The sequence below is a fragment of the Schistocerca nitens genome, chromosome 1, assembly GCF_023898315.1.
Source record: "Schistocerca nitens isolate TAMUIC-IGC-003100 chromosome 1, iqSchNite1.1, whole genome shotgun sequence".
NCBI lineage: Eukaryota > Metazoa > Arthropoda > Insecta > Orthoptera > Acrididae > Schistocerca > Schistocerca nitens.
Window position 1 is genome coordinate 833231675 of NC_064614.1, and position 10190 is coordinate 833241864.

Genomic DNA, 10190 nt, shown 5'->3' on the forward strand with positions numbered 1-10190 from the left:
TTAAACAACTGTGTTTAATCCAATTATGCAGACTCAGTTTTTAAATCACGGAAAACAGGATTGCTCTGATATTGTTTTTGTAGCTTCTTCCATCAGAAAAGCTATTTATTTACGACAGTTATTAAAAATTTACATAGTTTTTTTTTACCTTACCAGAACGTAAATTCTCTTCTGGTTTCCTTTCTCATCGATTGATGGTTGCATTTATGAACGTGTTTTCAATCAGAGAAAATGATTTTGAACATTGAAACCACTCTGAGTATTAAGATAACTTTACAAACTGAAATTCCTATTGTTGTCCTTGTGAATCATTGGAGTAAACTGTATCATCATTTATAGATTGTATTTCTGGCTCCTCATAGTTTATAAACAAACACGTTAAAATATATCTTGTTTCACAGCTCAAATCATATACTAAGCAACGCCTGGTAATTGCTGATCTTAAGGATTTCTCGCCAGGTAGCTCTGTTGTCCCCCGTTAGAGGTTCGAGTTCTCCCTCGAGCATGTGTGTTTTGTGTGTGTGTGTGTTGTCTTTAGTTACGTTAGTTTATCATAGATTAAGTAGTGTGTAAACCTAGTGACCGATGACCTCAGCAGTTTGGTCCCATAGGAATTTACCACAAATTTCCAAAATGTTTTTCCGCTGTTCCCACCGCTCAAGGGAACGTGATAACCTGAAAGCCAGTGCTGTGTAGACAGTGTAGGCGCTGCCACCTGACATATCTACATTGTGGATGTAGTTTATGAGTATTTGAGTAAAAATTACCGCTGATCAATAGGCCATCTTCTCATTCAGGAGAAATCATAAGCACATTTGTAGCTGTAATAAAACTTGCCATCTATGCGAATGGCAAACGTTTATTATTCATTAATGAAACGAAAAGTTTGTTTTTGCTCACCAGACTTCCATAGCTAAATGAAATAAAACAGAATTAGCTCAATGGTCAATTACAGAAATTATGATATACTCTCAGAATTGCCCACGTCATTTCCAACATTAAAAAAGACATGCTTAGGACCATTATTAAGATAGGAATTAAGGTGGAAAAACTGTTTAGTGATGGTGCTTACATTGTTAAGGGAAGAGGTTTTTAATGACCCTCCGACGCTGAGACTAACAGGCATAGATCTCAAGGTAAAATGGGGAATGGAGAAAAATGGATACGGAAATCGTGGTACTGTGGTGTGGCTGAGCCTTCGAGATACTCTTGCAGATGTTAGAATGACGTACTTCAGTTGGACTCATATACAGTTAATACCGGATAACAGACGGGACAGGTGTGGTCCAAGCAAACATGAGACACAGGTGCTGTACCTTATAAGATGACAGAGTGTTTATATAACTATGAAACGAAACAGTGTTCCATATTGATCCCTGTTTATTACGAAATTCTCTCCTGACATGCACGAATTACAAATTATTACATGATCATTTTGTTCAGAAGTAATGCAGAGAGTTAGACAGTTATCAGTTGTTAACAATACTAATCGAACACGTGAATACCTCAGCAAGGATTATCTACACAACAATTCTCGTAAAGTAACTACGCAGTAATCGCAATGTGACTGCCTGAATTTGACATATCAGTGAAAGAACTACACGCGCGGCTAACATTTCCGATAGTCGTAATGAATCTTCAGTCACTCGTGACAGTATTGAAATCCGAAGTGAGCGTAATCGGACCTCCACATAAATTCTCTAAGTCAAGTGTTCTCTTCTGCCACCTCAATCAAAGTGTACTTTCTGTCATCCCTCGAACAAATGTCTTCCTTGCCAAATTTGAAACACAACTGCTGGCCAGTGATCCATTTGTTAGCTAGACAATAATCTTCCCTCGATCCAAAAGGTTTGCCAAAATTACTATCCTTTACTGGCCTGTGCTAGCTGCTCTTAAACTATTGTAAATTACTCTCTTGCTCTTCAACCAGCTCGATGTTTTAGCCAAAGCGATCACTTCCACACACGCAGTTCACGGAAATTGGTGTCCAGATTTACCTTACTCGTTATCTGTTTGCTAACCCATGACGATCTCTCTGCTGTGCTTCAGTCCGGTTCTAGGCGCTTTAGTCCGGAACCGCGCTACTGCTACGGTCGCAGGTTCGAATCCTGCCTCGGGTATGGATGTGTGTGATGTCCTTCGGTTAGTTAGGTTTGAGTAGTTCTAAGTCTAGGGGACGGATGACCTCAGCTGTTACGTCCCATAGTGCTTAGAGCTATTTGTACCATTTATGACGATCTCTCTTACGAAGTTTTAGGCCAGTTATTATTCACCTCAGGCAAAGCAGTGACAAAGTCTGCTCAATGCTTCACAAAGCGAAACGAATTAATGTTCATACAGAAGGCCAGCCACTTCTCACAAAACGCCATTTATCTATTACTGACTGTCCCAAGCCTAGCATTCCCAGAATGTAACTTCTTGGCGCTAAAGGGTACCTTTGAAGTTTGTTTTTCCCGAATGTTCATGCTTGTAGGAACTGAGACTCCGTGCGCGAAGGTCTTTGCCACGCCACATTAACTACACTCCTGGAAATGGAAAAAAGAACACATTGACACCGGTGTGTCAGACCCACCATACTTGCTCCGGACACTGCGAGAGGGCTGTACAAGCAATGATCACACGCACGGCACAGCGGACACGCCAGGAACCGCGGTGTTGGCCGTCGAATGGCGCTAGCTGCGCAGCATTTGTGCACCGCCGCCGTCAGTGTCAGCCAGTTTGCCGTGGCATACGGAGCTCCATCGCAGTCTTTAACACTGGTAGCATGCCGCGACAGCGTGGACGTGAACCGTATGTGCAGTTGACGGACTTTGAGCGAGGGCGTATAGTGGGCATGCGGGAGGCCGGGTGGACGTACCGCCGAATTGCTCAACACGTGGGGCGGGAGGTCTCCACAGTACATCGATGTTGTCGCCAGTGGTCGGCGGAAGGTGCACGTGCCCGTCGACCTGGGACCGGACCGCAGCGACGCACGGATGCACGCCAAGGCCGTAGGATCCTACGCAGTGCCGTAGGGGACCGCACCGCCACTTCCCAGCAAATTAGGGACACTGTTGCTCCTGGGGTATCGGCGAGGACCATTCGCAACCGTCTCCATGAAGCTGGGCTACGGTCCCGCACACCGTTAGGCCGTCTTCCGCTCACGCCCCAACATCGTGCAGCCCGCCTCCAGTGGTGTCGCGACAGGCGTGAATGGAGGGACGAATGGAGACGTGTCGTCTTCAGCGATGAGAGTCGCTTCTGCCTTGGTGCCAATGATGGTCGTATGCGTGTTTGGCGCCGTGCAGGTGAGCGCCACAATCAGGACTGCATACGACCGAGGCACACAGGGCCAACACCCGGCATCATGGTGTGGGGAGCGATCTCCTACACTGGCCGTACACCACTGGTGATCGTCGAGGGGACACTGAATAGTGCACGGTACATCCAAACCGTCATCGAACCCATCGTTCTACCATTCCTAGACCGGCAAGGGAACTTGCTGTTCCAACAGGACAATGCACGTCCGCATGTATCCCGTGCCACCCAACGTGCTCTAGAAGGTGTAAGTCAACTACCCTGGCCAGCAAGATCTCCGGATCTGTCCCCCATTGAGCATGTTTGGGACTGGATGAAGCGTCGTCTCACGCGGTCTGCACGTCCAGCACGAACGCTGGTCCAACTGAGGCGCCAGGTGGAAATGGCATGGCAAGCCGTTCCACAGGACTACATCCAGCATCTCTACGATCGTCTCCATGGGAGAATAGCAGCCTGCATTGCTGCGAAAGGTGGATATACACTGTACTAGTGCCGACATTGTGCATGCTCTGTTGCGTGTGTCTATGTGCCTGTGGTTCTGTCAGTGTGATCATGTGATGTATCTGACCCCAGGAATGTGTCAATAAAGTTTCCCCTTCCTGGGACAATGAATTCACGGTGTTCTTATTTCAATTTCCAGGAGTGTATTTCTGCGAATGTAGCCACGGACCCGTATTGAGAAAAGCGTATAGAACTATACAAAACCTGCAGAAAGGCGATTGGGAAGTTCAGTAAGTCCATTGTGGATGACGAATTGCGACTGTGATTTAAATCGCCGATTTATCTGGTAATAAATATGCAACCAATCACTTTTTTACGATTTATTCAACCATGAACATGTTTTCGAGCCATTGCAGGCTCATCATCAAATGGAGGCGTAACAAGAACATTATGCTGTGGACCAAATGTAGCTAGATACTGTGTTGGTACTGCTGGCGGAAACAATGGAAATTTAGTAATCGGTGACGAAAGTTTTTTATGTTTTAGATACTTACAGTGCACTGCCTTGTCGTCTTCATATCAGATCGCGTCCTATAATGTGCATTATTTAGCTATGTTCGCAAATATACACAGTACGTAGCCACACTGGGTTTTACACTGATTCACAGAAAGTAAACACTACATGTCTTTGCAAAAAATGTGGATACGGTATATATTACACTTTACTACATAATGGTCTTTGGCAAGAGACACGTTATACTATGGTACAAATATTACTGGTACAGATTTTGCATTTCCATAAATGGACTGTGGATGAAGCCCGACCAACAGGCATTACATGCATCGATCAAAAATGATAGTGCATTGAGAATGGTTAATTTCTAGCTGAAATCTATATCTGACCATAAAACTTAAAAAGTACGACTGATAGCTGAAACCTGTGATTTACAAGTCAATATAACAGTCGCTGATTGCAACAGCCTTCTGAATGGAAGGTAACATGATTGCCATAAATGTTGCTAGCTGCAGGAGTGTTTTCATATTGGTAACAAAATTTTTAATATGTTCCATAACATGGTATTCTGTAACTTACAAAAAGTTTTTAGTTACGTATTAAATATTTCGCTCAATCTGTTTACCATCTGTTTAACTACTAATCCATATTAAAAATGTTGCTGTTAATATGAAGACACTCCTGCAGCTAGCAACATTTATTGAAATGTAAAATCTGTGCCAGTAATATTTGTACCATAATGCAACGTATCTCTGCCGAAAGACAATTATGTAGTTTAGTGTAAGATCTATCATATCCACATCCTTTGCTAAAACATGGAGTGTTTACTTTCTGTGAATCAGTGTAAAACCAAGTGTAGCTAAATATTGTGTATATCTATGCACATAGCTTGTAAGTAGGCTGTTTAGATTTTTATGTTGGTAACGCCACGTAGTGCTCTGTATGAAAATCGATGACTGCGCCGTGTGCAGTCTGTGGCTGCTTGGACTCATTGTTGGAATATTCGCTATTGTAGTGTTGGGTAGTTGGATGTGAACAGCGCGTAGCGTTGAGCAGTTGGCGGTGAGCCGCCAGCATTGGCGGATGTGGCGCGAGATGCCAGAGTTTTGAGAGGTTACTATGAGAGCACGATCTGGACGTGTGTCCGTCAGAAAAAGAAAATTTGTTTAATTGGATGTCACAAAATTATATATGTATTATGACTTTTCAACGCTATTAAGCTACATACATTGTTTGTTCTCTACCAAAATCTTTCATTTACTAACTACGCCTATCAGTAATTAGTGCCTTCAGTAGTTAGAATCTTTTATTTAGCTGGCAGTATTGGCGCTCGCTGTATTTCAGTAGTTCGAGTAACGAAGATTTTTGTGAGGTAAGTGATTCATGAAAGGTATAGGTTATTGTTAGTTAGGGCCATTCTTTTGTAGGGATTATTGAAAGTCAGATTGCATTGCGCTAAAAAATTGTGTGTCAGTTTAGTGATGATCAGAATAAGTAAAGAGAAAACTGTCTGAGTACGTTGAGTTTTTACTCAGCTGTTTGAAAATCAAATAATATAAGAGTTCTTCCAGCACTGTCATTCCTTACGTACAAAACGGGAAGTTTCATATGTCGACCCTTAGCCAAGGATACCTCACTGGAATCGTCAGATCTTTTTCTTGTAGTTTGTGTAATTGGTGTAGTTATTGTTTATTGCTAGTGTGCAGTTGTAGAGACAATCTCCTTTGTAGTTGTTGTTCTTCATTGTTGTACAGTAAAACAGTTGTGACATGCATGTAGATTTGCACCAAATATTTCGCAGCCGCGCTTGCAATTAATTGGATACTATTTTCAGTGCTATTTTAATGAGTTTTCTTATTTTGCTCTTCAAATTGTGCTTTTCTGTGTTATTGTGTGAAATATTTTGGCAATTATGGCGTGTGTAAAACGTAACACTAGGCAGGAAAGTAAATTGAGAAATTACAATGAAGACGATAGTAGTGTGTTAGCACCACCATGTAATGGATTAACAAATATTCAGAATAGTAATTTAATGATTGTGCGTAGGGAAATGGAAGAGGCAGTAAACAATGGTGTAGACAGTGAAACAGCTAGTGAACAGGGTAGTATTGTGGATCGATCGGTTGGCAGCAGCTCGCCCCAGGAATGCGATGACAGGACACAATCTTGCAAATACTGTAGATTCAGGTTTTGCGTCATTACCCGTCTCTCAATCAAGTCAAGACCCATTTTCTGCTTTTCAAAATGCGAATGTTGCCGGTGCAAATGCACAGCCGACAAGTAGAGAGGAACATGTTTCAGACATCAGTGCATTGTTATTACGTCCGCACCCGGTAGCTGAATGGTCAGCGTGACGGATTGTCAGTTCTCTGAACCAGGGTTCGATTCCCGGCTGAGTCGGGGAATTTTCCACGCCCAGGGACTGTGTGTTGTACTGTCATCATCATCCTAACATGCTCATAGACTGCAGGTCGTGGAAGTAGTGTCACATTGTAAGACCGGCACCCAGCGAACGGCCAGCCTGACGGGCGCTGTAGCCATACGATTAAATGTATAAATTATTATTAGAATTAATGCAACAAATGGGACGAGAGCTTCAAAAGTTAGACACAACGCTTGAACAAACACGTGAAGTTTTAACTGCTGAGTTACATAACGTCGAATCTAAATGTCAAAAAGTCTGTAATGACGTAAAAACACAAATTTGTGAGCATTTTCAACCTATTTCTTCGCATCATGAAAATGCATTACTGACTCACGAAGCAGCTATAAAAGAACTGCAAACTATTTTTCATGAAAATCACGACACCTTGGAAGCTAAAACTGGCTCAGTTGCATCTACTGAGTCGGTTACGCAACTTGCAAAAACTCAGGAAAACTTAAAGGACGTGGTAGATACGCTTTCAACACAAATGGACACTCTGAAACTTGGTTCAGAAAAACACACTGAGGAAATCAGTTCATTATGGGCGAAAGTAGCCGAACTATCGGATCAGTTCACTAACTTATCTACAAAGGTAGACGATGATCTGAATGACAAAAGACCAGTAGCCTTTACTGACACAGAAGAGTACGAACAAATTAGCAAATTCAAACACAATCGGAATCAAATTATAATGCAACACAAAAGAGAAATCCGGGAAGTACATGATCATTTGGTACAAGTAATACAAGAATTGCGTATTTCAGAGAACACTCATGCTCCAATACGTGAAGAGGGACTTAGAAATACGGAAAAGCCACAAAATAATACCACAGGGCATTTCGGAAATTTTGAAAGAAATTGGCAAGGTGCACCAAATTTTTAGATGGAACCGCCACACGACGTAACAATGACCGATATGCGTCTCGTCGTCATAATGACTGAAAATAAGCTGTTCATTACTACGCGTAAAATCAAAACATTTAAGAATTGTGGCAACGACATTCATCAACAAGCGTGGCTTCATCAATTCCCTCATTGTTTTCCTCCCAACTGGAAATTAGAGCACAGATTAGAATTTATGTGTGGCTACTACAAAACGGCCTTGCTGTGCTGGTACTGCGAACGGCTGAAAGCAAAGGGAAACTACAGCCGTAATTTTTCCCGAGGACATGCAGCTTTACTGTATGATTAAATGATGATGGCGTCCTCTTGGGTAAAATATTCCGGAGGTAAAATAGTCCCCCATTCGGATCTCCGGGCGGGGACTAATCAAGAGGACGTCGTTATCAGGAGAAAGAAAACTGGCATTTACGGATCGGAGCGTGGAATGTCAGATCCCTTAATCGGGCAGGTAGGTTAGAAAATTTAAAAAGGGAAATGGATAGGTTAAAGTTAGATATAGTGGGAATTAGTGAAGTTCGGTGGCAGGAGGAACAAGACTTTTGGTCAGGTGATTACAGGGTTATAAATACAAAATCAAATAGGGGTAATGCAGGAGTAGGTTTAATAATGAATAAAAAAATAGGAGTGCGGGTTAGCTACTACAAATAGCATAGTGAACGCATTATTGTGGCCAAGATAGACACAAAGCCCATGCCTACTACAGTAGTACAAGTTTATATGCCAACTAGCTCTGCAGACGATGAAGAAATTGATGAAATGTATGACGAGATAAAGGAAATTATTCAGGTAGTGAAGGGAGACGAAAATTTAATAGTCATGGGTGACTGGAATTCGTCAGTAGGAAAAGGGAGAGAAGGAAACATAGTAGGTGAATATGGATTGGGGGGAAGAAATGAAAGAGGAATCCGCCTTGTAGAATTTTGCACAGAGCATAACTTAATCATAACTAACACTTGGTTCAAGAATCTTAAAAGAAGGTTGTATACCTGGAAGAATCCTGGAGATACTAAAAGGTATCAGACAGATTATATAATGGTAAGACAGAGATTTAGGAACCAGGTTTTAAATTGTAAGACATTTCCAGGGGCAGATGTGGATTCTGACCACAATCTATTGGTTATGAACTGCAGATTGAAACTGAAGAAACTGCAAAAAGGTGGGAATTTAAGGAGATGGGACCTGGATAAACTGAAAGAACCAGAGGTTGTAGAGAGTTTCAGGGAGAGCATAAGGGAACAATTGACAGGAATGGGGGAAAGAAATACAGTAAAAGAAGAATGGGTAGCTCTGAGGGATGAAGTAGTGAAGGCAGCAGAGGATCAAGTAGGTAAAAAGACGAGGGCTAATAGAAATCCTTGGGTAACAGAAGAAATATTGAATTTAATTGATGAAAGGAGAAAATATAAAAATGCAGTAAATGAAGCAGGCAAAAAGGAATACAAACGTCTCAAAAATGAGATCGACAGGAAGTGCAAAATGGCTAAGCAGGGATGGCTAGAGGACAAATGTAAGGATGTAGAGGCCTATCTCACTAGGGGTAAGATAGATACTGCCTACAGGAAAATTAAAGAGACCTTTGGAGAGAAGAAAACCACTTGTATGAATATCAAGAGCTCAGATGGCAACCCAGTTCTAAGCAAAGAAGGGAAGGCAGATAGGTGGAAGGAGTATATAGAGGGTTTATACAAGGGCGATGTACTTGAGGACAATATTATGGAAATGGAAAAGGTTGTAGATGAAGATGAAATGGGAGATAAGATACTGCATGAAGAGTTTGACAGAGCACTGAAAGACCTAAGTCGAAACAAGACCCCGGGTTGGTTCAAATGGCTCTGAGCACTATGGGACTTAACTTCTGAGGTCATCAGTACTTAGAACTACTTAAACCTAACTAACCTAAGGACATCAAACACATCCATGCCCGAGGCAGGATTTGAACCTGCGACCGTAGCAGTCGCGCGGTTCCTGACTGAGCGCCTAGAACCGCTAGACCACCGCGGCCAGGAGTAGACAACATTCCATTAGAACTACTGATGGCTTTGGGAGAGCCAGTCATGACAAAACTCTACCATCTGGTGAGCAAGATGTATGAAACAGGCGAAATACCCACAGACTTCAAGAAGAATATAATAATTCCAATCCCAAAGAAAGCAGGTGTTGGCAGATGTGAAAATTACCGAACTATCAGTTTAATAGGTCACAGCTGCAAAATACTAACGCGAATTCTTTACAGACGAATGGAAAAACTGGTAGAAGCGGACCTCGGGGAAGATCAGTTTGCATTCCGTAGAAATGTTGGAACACGTGAGGCAATACTAACCTTACGACTTATCTTAGAAGAAAGATTAAGAAAAGGCAAACCTACGTTTCTATCATTTGTAGACTTATAGAAAGCTTTTGACAACGTTAACTGGAATACTCTCTTTCAAATTCTGAAGGTGGCAGGGGTAAAATACAGGGAGCGAACGGCTATTTACAATTTGTACGGAAACCAGATGGCAGTTATAAGAGTCGAGGGACATGAAAGGGAAGCAGTGGTTGGGAAGGGAGTGAGACAGGGTTGTAGCCTCTCCCCAATGTTGTTCAGTCTGTATATTGAGCAAGCAGTAA